This window comes from Lipophrys pholis, assembly GCF_963383615.2.
Source record: "Lipophrys pholis genome assembly, chromosome: 13".
Lineage (NCBI taxonomy): Eukaryota > Metazoa > Chordata > Actinopteri > Blenniiformes > Blenniidae > Lipophrys > Lipophrys pholis.
In genome coordinates this window covers 651,046-663,712 of record NC_137632.1, presented here as the reverse complement: position 1 = coordinate 663,712, position 12,667 = coordinate 651,046, and the positions used below count along the sequence as shown (strand labels likewise).

The 12,667-nt window shown below is 41.4% G+C and overlaps 1 protein-coding gene across 1 annotated transcript in view; it reads left to right on the top strand.

Annotated features, from left to right (window-relative positions):
• Nucleotides 1-265: 265 nt before the first annotated feature.
• Nucleotides 266-12,667, top strand: part of sema5ba (sema domain, seven thrombospondin repeats (type 1 and type 1-like), transmembrane domain (TM) and short cytoplasmic domain, (semaphorin) 5Ba) — a gene marked incomplete at its 3' end in the record, with an annotated part of 276,170 nt that continues 263,768 nt past the window's right edge. The window contains exon 1 of the mRNA XM_080478145.1: nt 266-432. The remainder of the gene's footprint in view (nt 433-12,667) is intronic.

Genomic DNA, 12,667 nt, shown 5'->3' with positions numbered 1-12,667 from the left:
CGTGCCGTGCCGTGCCGTGCGTCAGGTGGACCGCTGTGCCCACCGTCCCAGACTACACAGGCGGGGTGAACTCCCCCTCAGAAGCCGGTGCGCTCCGCCGCACGCCGGCCGCCTGGGCTCCGGTCGGGTTGGAGCCACCTTTCTCGAGCTCTCCGGGGCGTCCGTGCGTGCTTCCCTTTCCCTCGCCGTGCGCGCACGTCGCTCCGCTCCTCTCCCCTCCGCCCCTCTGCGCCCCCCGCTCCCCCTCAGCCCGGTGGTTTAGTCCGGCGGTGGAAGAGCGAGAGCGCAGTTGTCGGCTGCAGGTCGCTTCGAGAGGAACGCAGTGCAGCGGCTGAGGAAACAACAACCACATCCCGGTTTTTCTTTAAAGCCTCGCTCTTTATTTCTACCTGGCATTTTCATCAACTTGAGGAATACAAACATCTTCAAAAGGTAAAAGAGAAAAACACTTTCCCTTGTCTTTTCTTTTCTTCTTCTTCCCCGAAATGACGAATACAAAACACTTTTTTGGGGTGCGTTGTGCACCAGTTTCCAGCTTCTATTCTGTTTCTGCCTTTTTCCCGATGGAAATGGATGTTTGATTTTGCAACAGTGGACTTTAAATCAGCACAACTTAGCTCAACTAAACCATTTTACATTGAATAAATGAAGAAACACCCTCCATCACTAATGGATTGGTCACTCCGGACCCACGCTGTGGGCTGCGTTTATCTCCGATCTTATCTTAACAATGTGGCGTTTTATTTGTGTGTTTGTTTTTGTTTTTTAAAATAACTTCCGATACTATGTCTTTTTTGGGGGGGGGGGGGCTTTGGCCACTTTTGAGTGCTTGAGGCGCAGTGATTTGTCCGTTGATACAGCGTGTTGTTCAGAGCAGCTCCCTTTATGTCTCGCCAGTTTTACTTTCTACTCACGTTTCATCCCAGGATCAGAGGCGCAATTGTGGGCTGCAGGAGCAGCCTGTGCCTGCCACATTAGCGCTGTGTCAAACTTACTTTGTCCTGCAGTCCTAATACTGCATGTGGGCATTCTAGATTAATATTCTGGAAGAAAAGATTAGAGACGATTTGAGAAAGTGCTTTAATGAAGACATTGACCGTATTGGTTGCTTGTTTTAGTCGTTTGTATTTGGATTGTTGGAATCATGTAATATGAACAACCTTGTTGTCTTTTTCCAACTCTTGTTCATGTTTTTTTGTTCGACCTGACACAGCCAATGATGACCTCATTGCTCATCACTTCTCTTATGGATTACCAGCTTCTACGCACGGTCTGTGCAGTTGTACGCACGACCTCATAAGTAATTTTCGATCTTTAATAATCCTTCTATATTCTATAGAGGGGTTTGTGGTCCTAATTCTGCATGACAACACACTGAACCAGAAGAGAAAGTGTCAGTGCAAGTGCTTGCTGTGCGCCTTAATGTCTCCCAACTCGTTAAAGTTAAAGACTGCCCACTTCTCCAGCCTGCGAAAGCTGAACAATGAAGTGCAGCCTGGTTTAAAATAGGGCACGTTTCCCTGTTGGGATACATGCATGGAAGTTGATTACTCTGAAATGAATTGTTTAGAGCAGTGAGCGGGTTGTTTTGTGGCGGATCAACAGAGGGCAGTGTTGAGCAGCGCTGTGCAGTGGCGGTAACACCTTGCCAGGTGAAGTTTGACGCATCAGAGCTGCTCTGGTCCTCAACGAAGCACAATGGCACTTTATGTACACAACAACAACAACAACAACAACAACAACAACAACAACAACAACGGTGCAGCAGTGATTCAAGTCAGTAGAAAGGGATGAAAATGAAAAAAACTAAAAAACTAAACAAACAATGAAGACATTCCTATATTGGTTAATGTCTTCTTTCTAGAGGATTAAATTCCAAGCACTTCTTGATATTCTTCTATCTGCAGAAGCTGCACTGTGAACAGCTTTCAGAGGGATTTGGTCTATAGCTGGGAATAGTTAAGGCTTAAGATATTACATGCAGTTGATTAATTCACTCAAAACCTACTTTTTCCACCTGAGGTTAATCCTCAGCACTGAGTTTGCAGATCCCTCTAATAGCCGCACTCTTCAGATCAATTTTGTTTTATTCATCAGTCCTTTATCAAGCACTCACTAAAATATCTTGTACAATAAAGATTTCAAACCCTCAGGTCTGTTTTCAAAGGATATTTCAAACTTCAAGACCGTAAAGTGAGTAGGAGTTCTTGCTAAGTGACATAAAAGTCATAACATCACACATATTTCATCATTCTGGGTTTAAGAATTCTCTAAATTGGCTTCAGTCCCCCGTGAAAAGTCCCCCGTGACAATACAAGGGGCTCTACTCACATTATTATTGAAGGCATTGTATGCATGTTTCATTTGAAACAATCATGCTTACTGACGTGATGTCCAGTGCACATGCATGAAAGGGTTGTATGTTGTAGGACAGTAGAAGTCAATAGAGCCCCTGAACAGAAAGGCAGTGACCATTCATGTCCTTTTGACACATTTGGCAAACCACAAATTGAGAAAAGCCACAACAGCATAAAAACAGAAAGTCTTGAAATATCTTTCTGCATCGCTGTGAGCTTGATTTTATTCAATATTAAAGGATATTAGCGTGCGGCTTATAGAGGATTAAAAAGAGACTCTGTCACCTGCAGTACTTATCTTCTGTGTAGTGCTGATGTCTGAGCACAGGTTTCCACATTCCTATTTTCATTTTAAGTTAGATAGTTTGTAGAGTGTGAGTAAGAAATGCTTGACGAAGACAAAGACTTGGTTATCTGTGGTGTCTAATCTTCATATTATTAGTCTGTCTGTGCAGAAGTCTTCATGCCGCCATCTGCATGCATGTATTGTTGTGATTTTTCTTTCATTGTCTAATATTTTATGTATTTTACCTACTGAGTATACTCACTATATATGTCTGTGTATTTGCGTTGCATGTTTTATTGTCCAACTGTGCAGCTCAGTGTTGCTTTTTAGCGATCTTAACATTATCATCTTGGGCTTCTTGTAAAACAAGCCTGTGTAGCATGTTCTGAACAGATACTGAAAGTTGTCTTTATTGAGATCAATATCTTCTGTTTCCCACAGTGTTGGCACGTCTATATAAAACACCAGGTAGAGAAAGAAAAGCATGGATTGTTTCATACTGAGATATTTTGCAATCTCTTAGAAAATATTTGCACTCATCACCATCTTGTATGTGGGATTTACAGATTCTGTTTTTATCTATGTGTCACAAAGCATCCCAGTTTTTTATGCGGTTGAATTGTAGATGGTTTCGGTGATCTGTGATTTAAATGTCATCTCCCTATTGTGCTTCTGAAGCGGCTCTGTAAAACGTGTCCAGGGACTGCAGATGAAAAATAGCCTCTTGGATAACTCTGAAACATTCACAGCAATGTTTATTAATGCACACAGTCCCTGTTCGGCAAATGTATAATAAAGAGTAAGTCAGTGTATATTTCCCTTTTTATGGGGAGCGCCACTGCACGTTATTCTAACTTGCACTAGTTTTTACGCAGGATTAGCTTCCTGCAACAACTGGGATTTGAACCGGGGTACGCCACAACTCAAGGTCAACATCTAACATAACTCAAATAGAAAACAAATTATAAAATCTCTCAATTACAAGTGCAAAAAAACAGAAATATCATTGAAAAATTCAGTGTTTACGTACACATACAGCACTATTCAGACACAGTGGAATTCAAAGTGCTTTAGAACAGCTCACCCAGTCATTCGAATTGCATTAGTCCATTTGTTTACACTCCTAACTAGAAAGTATTTTTTTAGAATACAATAATGTTGCCATCTGGTGATAAAAGATAAGAAATCCATCTCATTGTAATACTTTCAGAGACTCTATTTTTTTCTTCTTTTTTTTATCACTTATAAGCTAAAATGATGAATAATTGAACAAAAAGGCATGAAATAGTTCAGTTGATCCCAAAAATAGTAAAATATATGGAAATTTCACTAATTTAATGGAAAAATTCCATTTTCTGGACGCATCTATCCATTTTCTTCTAGTAATAACTCCACATATCCATCAGACGCCATGTTGCTTTGTTTAATCTGGTTCCATAGCTAAACAAGCCTCCTGGTTGGAATTCAAAGCAGTGGTTGGTGTAACACTTTCCTTTCCCATCCATTCATCAATGTGTGTGAAAGTGCCATATCTTCCACATCTTTTGATTGATATTCATATATTCTTACAGGGTTTGTCAGACCCACATGCTTGTCTTATGGATGATTAACGCCTTTGTGGTTGGAAGGGCTTCTTCAGTATCCCGGGTCACTCCTTTTCAAATGGAAAGCAGGTTTCCATCTTTGATGAACTTATGAGGGCTCTTGACAGGTCCTGGTTGGGGGAAGCAGAGCGAGCAGAATGGGTTTTCTCTTCACATCCACCTGCTTTCATGTTCTTACAGAGAAGAGTTTTTGTTTTGTCCGGGTCTCTATCTCCATGTCATCTGAAATGAATAATTCATCCATATTACCAAATGAGATAGGTTTGGGATAGATGAACCAGCTGCCTGCTCGTCAAATTTTTAATGACGCCTGTTCAAACTGTGCCGTGCAAATCCTCTCCGTCGTCGGGCGTCATTTGAGAGGGGACAAACGGATATGAAAGATTAATGTCTGGGGAACTCGATCTGTCCGCTCCTCCATCGGATATCACCTCTCACAGAAAAAAAGAAAAGCAAAAAGACGGCGTGGTCACTATAGTCTGGCCTCTACACTTGTGAGTCTGTGTGTAGATATATTACAGATAAGGATGATTTGTGATGAAGCCGCAAAGTCATATAACAATGGAAGGAAATCAGATAAAAGATCAATATGTAGATAGAAAGTAAAAATCATGGTACTTTAATGAAACTTTATTTCATCTTTCAGTTAAAAACTAATGGAATAAATGTGATGATGTCATGCAGAATGAAATAAAAGGTCTATTATAAATAGATGTAATGCACTGATAATGGGTGAGCAGATGCAATTACCATATTTTCTGGACTAGAAGTCACACTCTTTTTTTAGTTGTTTGGTTTATCATGCGACTGATACTGAAAAGCAACTTTCATATCAAAATAAATCGTCTGTGACCTCTAGATGGTACTATATGACCACAGAAAGCTGCTGCAGTACCACAGAAAAACCTCCATTACTACCGTATTTAACTGAAAGAGTAAGAAAAATGTGCTGCGCACCAGAAGTTGAAGTAAATTTGAGAAAATGTGCAGCAGAAATCTGAAGCAAAGCAGCAGAAAGAGTTCAGAAGGAGTAAGAAACTTCCTGTTGTGATGAAGAAAACAAAGGATTTCAAGTGTGGGCTAAAAGCTGGATTAACACATTTACAGATTTTTTTATTTATTTTTTTTCAATTTTTATTGTGACTTATTTTTTTTTTCCTCTTCGCGATGCATTTTTTAGTGGTGCAACTTATACGCAGGTTTGACTTCAGCCTTGTTTACAGAACAACAATTCAAGTGAAGATGGTTTTCAGTTCTCGCTTCTGAAAAGTTTACATGGCCAGTGTTGGTCAAGTTACCTGGAAATAGTAATTAGTTACTGATTGCTGGTTGCCTACCCGAGAAAATTATTTAGATACTTTACTGATGACTTATTTTCAAAAGTAACTGGTTACTTTACTTTAGTTACTTTTCAGAAACATGATGCACAGCCTGAATAGGCTATAAAGCAACAGACCTTCCAGCCTCATTTTATTGGTTCTGCAGATTCCATCATATAAAACTGAATCAAATGAATCTGCCTTTTATTAAAACCTGTTATGTTTGTTTCAATATTTTAACTTCCTGCACATTGCATCAAGCAGAAGTTACATTAAATGCAACAGTCTCTGACTTGAAGGAAATCATTGAACAATTAAACCTCTTTTCTGCACATTGCACCATATCTTAATGAACTAAAGCAGGTGTCTCTTCTATTAACTTGTGCTTTTTCATATTCCAGCATATATACAATCTTTTTGTGTATGTACTCCTTCATTCCAATAGATGTAAATAGAATACAGCAGTAAAATAACTGAAATCAAAGTCTCTCCTGACTGTATTCCGAATTATTAACATTTGCATCTGTTTAGTGTATTTTCCCTCGATCAGCCATTTTGGAAATGAGGTCGGTTCACATGGAAATGGCAGAGAACAAAGCGCGAGTATGAACATTAACATTTACATTCATCTTTTTTTCCCATGTACCCAATCATTACAGGACATTTTAGTGGACAGACTACCAAAATGTATTGTTAATATGGTGACTGTCAAAATAAAGTACCAAGTCCAGGAGAATATGGACGGGGAGTCATGACACTCTGGAGGAAGCGTTGTTCTGATTGTCTCTACTGAGCATGTGCAGAATTGTTTACTATGGCTGTGGTGCACACGCACAGTAGTAGCATTTCAGAAAAGTTGCTTTTTCCACCATTTCCAGGGAGACAGTGTCGGAGCGTTTTTGAAAAGTTCCACCTTGTGAGCCATTTTCCTAAGTTGCATTTTCAGTGGCTCCGAGCTCCTCTGGCGTCCACAGAGTCCTCGGAGTCGCCGCTTCAGTACTCCAGGGAAACTGCAGGTACAGGTACAACATGTAGACTCCACACAGGAAGTCTGACAGAAATAAAATGTCTTCCCTGTGTTGAGAAAGCTCTCAGTTTGGGTTTTTTCCAAAGCGGAAAGTGGAACCTGATGGAAACCAATAGCTTTTCTAGAAGCTCATTCCTGCTGTTAGTGTGTCAATCAGATGCCTCATGCATGTCAAACAAGCTCTTGATGACGCCTCTCCTCACTCATACAACCCATACCTCCGTTCATTTCTGAGCTGTGACACCTCCAGCTCTCCGTTATGAGAGGACGTGTGACAGTAGATGGGAAGAAGAGACTCTGCCACACTATAAAATACAGAAAGGATGCTTTGAAAAGCTGCGAGGTCGTTAGAAGCCGAGCCGAGCCGCACAGTGTCGACTGTTGATCCTGATTCTGCTCTCCTCTCACAAAGCCCAGCCGGCTATGTGAGAGAGAAGCGGGAGATTTCTAGACACTTAAAGTGGCTTTTTCCAGCAGGATTCACATGGTAATTAGGTCAGAGCAAAAACAAAGCTGTCCGCATGCACAGCCAGCAGAACACATACCGCATATTTGTTAAGATGTTTCAAGGAGCCACAAACACGCATGCACACGCACACGCACGCACACACACACATACACACACACACACACACACACACACACACACACACACACACACACACACACACACACACACACACACACACACACACACACACACACACACACACACACACACACACACACACACACACACACACACACACACACACACGCATGCAGGCACACAGGCACATATAAAATCTCAGCTGTAGGCACGGACTTGAATCTGCTGTCCTTCATTGTGCGCAGTGGTCTTTAGCTCATTATAAAGCACTAATTGAAATATAGAAGCTGAAAATCCCAGCAGTTAATTAAAGAAGATTTCAAGATGTCAAGACTTTAATCTCAGTGTAGATAAAGACCTGGTGACATTTATATATAACAAAGTGTATTGAACAGTATTAAACTAACCAAAAATCACAACTTTTACCTTAAAAATTCTCTGAAAATATCAATAGTTTTGCAAAAACGAATAATTACTACAGAAAAATGACTCCAATCTCAGCATAAAAACAACTTTAATGAATCCTTCTGGTGCAAAATACAGTGAAATGTCCATTAAACTGCTCCTGCCACTGTTGCATTCTGGGTGTTTTTACAAACTCACCTTAACAGCATGGCTTTGAGTAGTGTTGTGCCGATTTGTCCTGTTTCACAAAGGATCAAGCAGCCAGATGAAGCCATGATAGCAATGATTTATACAACCAAGTGAGTATGCAGTTCTTAAGAAATGGAAGAAAAACAGCCCATATCTTTTTTTAGACACTGCGGTATAGGCAAGTATCGGTATCGGCAAGTATCAGTATCAGCCGATACTATGTAACTGGGAATCGGTATCGTATCGGGACACAAAATTGGTATGGGAACAACACTAGCTTTGAGTTTAATGCTGGTTTGATAGATTTCATGGCAGCATCACTGACATCTCAGCTCGGGTCTCACTGTTGTGTCGCTACTCTTAAGAAATGTGTTAAAAATTCTGTGTTTTCTTTGAATTTTCTGCCATTTGCTTGGTGGTTTGGGCGGATTGGAGCCTCTTGCGGGCTGGTTGTTTGACACCCCTGCATTTAAGGTATTTCACAGAGAATGTTCTACTGGACAGTTCTTTAAAACACACAATCAACAAGGTAATTGCTTCATGTGTCAGTCAATTATATAAACATCTGCAGCAAAAACGGCCCCAAAGCCACTTTTCCATGATTTATTGCTCAGTATTTTGTCTAAATAGAAAATAATCCTCATTGGAGTTTCTCAGGTTATATAACCTTGTTTACACGTCTTATTTATGTCCCGTTTACACGTTTTCAAGTGAAAATGGAGAACATTTGTTGTGTTTTGATTGTCCGCTTATGTGACAATGGTACTTGGAGTCACTGCAAATGTAACATTTTGATAATGGCTCCCAAGGTGGAACTTTTGGAAAAAACTCATGAGAAACGGAGGAAAATACAACTTTTCTGAAAATCCACCACTTCACAGTCAAAGTAAATAGTTCTTCTGCTCATGCACGAGTAGATAGACAATAACAACTATTTTTACCACCAGAGTGCGCAAGATTAACCTCTATAGAAGATGGATGGATGGATTTACTATAGATCATTAAAATTTCTATGAAATTCAGATATTGTAATGATATATGAGAGGTGAGTGTGGTGGCTAATGATGGACGCAAGGTTATAACAGTCAGTATGAATCGTAATCTTGAGTGTCTGAGGTAATCTCCTAACCCCCGACTGCTCAGGTCACATGATGAAGGACACCCGGCTGGAAAATTGTGCCAAGTCTAACGTCCAGGTCACATGATCACCTGTAGTGACCCCAGAGGAAGCACTATATCCTCCCGTCTGTCCTTCAGTCTTTATAAATGTCCCTGTTTACTGATTGAGGTCCTTTGTTTGAACACACATCATTGTCCTCGATAAGAAATCACTTCTAAGTTATTTGACAACTGGTGCAGAAAGGTGTTAATTTGGGCTTTTCTTTTTGTTTTATTGCTGTCAGTAATGAGCTGCAGCCTGGCAGAGGCACTCTGTTCCACCACCAGCTGCACTCTGGCAGGAGTCTGCCCTCCACTTTAGCTCAGGTTCTGGCTAATAACAGGCTAGGTTAGAGGGAAATGGGTGTACATGTGATAACCAGACAGTTTGAGCTGTCAACCGAGGGAGGCCAGCGGCGTGAGCCAGTGGGTGGAGATGAATATTTCCCCCATGTCTGTCTGGGTCCCCCTCAGCCTCCCAGGATCTCATTGTTTCAGAAAGCAGAGTGCACTTGGCGTGGCCTCCGCTCGCAGCGTCTGTCTGTTGGTAACCCGGCCTCTCTCCTCTCTCCGCCTGGACACACAACCTCGCTGTCTGTGAAATCTGAGACTGCTGCTAACGTGTCCGTCTGCAACCCCGCTAATTAATGCTCCATGCGACCCAACAGGCTCAGTTTGTCTGTGGAACGCCGCCGTCATGGTTCATCCTTCAGTTCTCCATTGTCATGAGTGTGTCGTCGCAAACAAGAGGGACAATGATGGAACTGGAAAGCAGGGAAACACCAACCAACAAAAACTGCAAATGTATTGTGGATTAGTTGATTTTGTTGTCAAACAGGCGGTACATAGTGTAAAGATGACCAATACGAAGCGCTGTCAGAAACAGCACGGATCGGGCCGGTGTTTGGCCCATGGGCCCGGAGGCTGACACCTCTGATCTAAAAAATAGTCCGTTTAAACATCAGGAGAATCATGGCAACATCTAAATACAATCAGTTTTTGCTTCACGCTGTTTTGTGAGGAATTCCAAAAGTAGATTATGTTTATGTGTTAAATAACAGTGCTCTTTCTCTTGCTCCTAATTTCCACCAGCTACGATTGACTGGGCTTTTTTTTTATTGGTGTTTTTTCCAGCTTCCACCTGCAGCTTTTTACTCGTTAACTTGGTTTCTTTTGGTGATTTTTCATACATTTGTGCTACTTCTGGCCCAAATTTGAGAAAATTTGTTAATTTAAAAAAAATGTTGTGAAATAAACTCAATAAATTGTGCTTTTTATTATTATATTTAAAATTCAGTAATTCTGCATTTGTAGATGATTATTGCCCAGTGAGAGAAAGCTCAGTCTCTCTGTGTATTGTTGATATTGCCATATTGATAATATTGTACATGTAGCACCACTTCACACACAAGTCAAACACAAACCAAGTAGTTGATCAAATACCAAACCCTTTGTCACACACACAAACACAAAACTGGAAATTATGAGATTTATTAGAAGAGTATTAAAATGTTGAGTGGAAGCCAAAAAAATAGGCTTGATTTCAATTTATTAACCAAAGTAAGTAATTCATTGATCACGAATACAGTCAGCTACACAGTACGGTGGAACTATTTGTTGTAAAGTTTGCTTTGGAATATTTTCTAAAGTCATTGACTCTGTTTTGGTAGAACCTTAATGATGGAAACCTGTGATGAACATTCTTGAGTTTTCTCTGCAACTTTCTAATTTAATTTGTATTATAATGTATACGATTGACAAACTGCTCATAACAATAATCAGTGGCCCGGATTTAATTGCATGTGTTTTTATTTTTCATGACGAACTGCGATGACAATCTTAATGAAAAATTGTGTATTTTTTCACTCGGACGAGTTTTCATTCAGTGCTTTCTGTCTTTTCACCGCTCTCATTGTTATCTGTCTTGGTATTAGATGAGGTGTGTGTGTGTGTGTGTGTGTGTGTGTGTGTGTGTGTGTGTGTGTGTGTGTGTGTGTGTGTGTGTGTGTGTGTGTGTGTGTGTGTGTGTGTGTGTGTGTGTGTGTGTGTGTGTGTGTGTGTGTGTGTGTGTGTGTGTGTGAGAGGCAGGGACTGTGTGTTGTATGCAAGCATGCGCTCATACCAGCGTGTGCGCATGCGTGCATGTCTGAGCAATTTGATTTTTCCCTTTGTGTGCATGAGAAGCGGACGTGAAGGCATGTGCCTTTTCTCTCCTGAGCAAGGTCTGAGGACGGCTGAGAATAAAAGAGGAAGGAGAGGAGGAGAAAGTACTCTCACAGTTGATTTGGGCTTGTGTGTGTGTGTGTGTGTGTGTGTGTGTGTGTGTGTGTGTGTGTGTGTGTGTGTGTGTGTGTGTGTGTGTGTGTGTGTGTGTGTGTGTGTGTGTGTGTGTGTGTGTGTGTGTGTGTGTGTGTGTGTGTGTGTGTGTGTGTGTGTGTGTGTGTGTGTGTGTGTGAGGGGTGGGGGCACACACTATATCCATTGATGCTCTGGATGCATGGCTGAAACCCCCAGAAGCTTTAGGACGGGACCTCATTCAGGGCTGGATGTGACCCGGAGGACCGGGTGAGGAGACGGGTGTTGAGCCCATTGTGGGGACGGTGGGAACATTGTTCCCGTTCCGCCGCTTTAATACCAGAATGAACCGCTGGCTGAGTGAGCTGGATCAACTCTCAGGTTGTCTGGTTTTACTTTGAAAATGGCCAAAGGGTCTGGTTTTCCTGGTCGTCCTGCATTGATGTGGCCAAAGAAGAGAAGCAAGGAGGAAGCGGCGGTAGAAAACATCATCAAATGACATTCGATTTCTATCAACATGGTGTTAATGTGGGGATATAGTGATGTTGACACATTTCAATGATTCCATCTTGTAATTAATCTACAGTAAATTGGTTCTATTTCTTATAGCTCTATAACTAACGTTGTGCAGAGAAAAAGCTCATTTCAGGCCTTATTTACACCTTTCAATTGAAAACGCATCGCGTTTGCATTTTCCTTTCAGAAAAGTTTGACGTTTTTACAGCAACGTTTTGAAAGCGATGTCTGTTTCCACGGAAATAGCAGAAACTCTGAAAATGATGTAGTTATTAAGTTGGGCCACCAGTGGGTGGTGTTGGATGTTTTTGTACTGAACCCACACACACATGCAGCAGAGAACAAAAGGCTCTGAACAGTTACAATGGGAGAACACAGACACTTGTGTGGACAGACAAAGTTGGATTGCGTTGTCGAAAACTTGTGTTTCCAGTGGCTCTGACTATTGTTGTCATGTAACTGTAACTTTGTCCACATGTGCAGAAGCACTATTAACTCCAGCCGTGATGAGCATGTGGTGTAACAGTGCTTCAGAAAAGTTGCATTTTTCCCTCTTTTGCATGGATACTGGGTACAGCAGTACAGCCTGGAGAGGTCACCAGTTTATCATCGGGAAAAACCACAGAGACAGTCACACACAGCCCTGAGTTTGATAAAGCAGTTGAAAAAATGTCTGGATGGATGGAGTGACTTCAGCGAAGCTCAGGACATGTGGGGTATTGACATTTCTGGAGGCTGATAAAAAAGACGTAGAGGTGAAATCCCAGTTTGAGCCAGACTCCCGTCCAGAAGCTGCAGTAAAGCACTTAAACCAATAATCTGAGAAAGAACCAGTTGTTTCCAGGTCTTTGTTCGGGTTTTCCTTCCCCGCTGGGAGCCTTCCTGCTCTCGTCATGAGTCACTGGTTCTGGTCGGACTGGTG